The sequence below is a fragment of the Triticum dicoccoides genome, chromosome 3A (assembly GCF_002162155.2).
Source record: "Triticum dicoccoides isolate Atlit2015 ecotype Zavitan chromosome 3A, WEW_v2.0, whole genome shotgun sequence".
Taxonomy (NCBI): Eukaryota; Viridiplantae; Streptophyta; class Magnoliopsida; order Poales; family Poaceae; genus Triticum; species Triticum dicoccoides.
The window spans coordinates 500,731,517-500,732,769 of record NC_041384.1 but is presented as its reverse complement, the minus strand read 5'-3'; positions in this window follow the sequence as shown (position 1 = coordinate 500,732,769).

Genomic DNA, 1,253 nt, shown 5'->3' with positions numbered 1-1,253 from the left:
ATCGTGCTGCCGCGGCTCCGCCGCCCCCCCAACCGCGCTGCTGGCCCGCGCCGCGGCCAACCCCTCTCCATCGACGCCCCGGCTCCGGCCGCTCCGGCCGCCGCGGCCGACGACTCCCCTGGCCGGTGCCCTGCTGCGTTGGGTCAGGGGCTCAGGCCGCTAACGGGCGCCCCGTAGCCTCCTGCACCCGCGCGCCCATGCGCCCACACCCATTAAGGCCCCCTGGGGCCACTGACATGAGGGCCCCAGCCCCAGAACGTTTTGTTAAAAAAAGGAATTAAAAATAATATATAAAATAAATAAATAGATAATAATTAATTAATTAATTAATTAAGGAATTAATTAAGTTAATTAATCATAATTACATTAACCTAACTAACTAATTAGTTTAATTAAACAGTAGTTAGATTAGTTAAACACTAATTAGACTAAACAGTCAATGACTAGTGGGACCCACACGTCAGTTGACTAGTCAACACCTCTGTTGACTGCTGATGTCATGCTGACGTCATGATGACGTCAGCAAATACTATTTTGGATAATGTTGAATTTAAATAAATAATTAAAATCAGAAAATGATTAAATCTTTAGAAAATCATATCTTTTAATCCGTAACTCGGATGAAAATACTTTCTACATGAAAGTTGATCAGAACAACGAGACGAATCCGGATACGCAGTCCGTTCGTTCGCCACACACCTCTAACCTATTGAACCCGCAACTTTCCCCCTCCGACTCCTCTGCCCGAAAACACGAAACACCGGGAATACTTTCCCGGATGTTTTCCCCCCTTCACCGGTATCACCTACTACCGCGTTAGGGCACACCGAACACCGCGTATTGTCTTGTTACGCTTTGTGATGCCTTGATTGCTCTGTTATTTATTGTGTTCCCTCTCCGTTACTTCTTTCCGATAGACCCCGAGACTGCCGGCGACCCCCAGTTCGACTACGGTGTTGACGACCCCTCTCTCTTGCCAGAGCAACCAGGCAAGCCCCCCCCTTGATCACCAGATATCGCCTACTCTTCTCTATACTGCTTGCATTAGAGTAGTGTAGCATGTTACTGCTTTCTGTTATACCTATCCTGATGCATAGCCTGTCCTTGTTACTACTGTTGTTACCTTTACCTGCAATCCTATATGCTTAGTATAGGATGCTAGTATTCCATCTGTGGCCCTACATTCTTGTCCGTCTGCCGTGCTATACTATCGGGCCGTGATCACTCGGGAGGTGATCACGGGTATATACTAT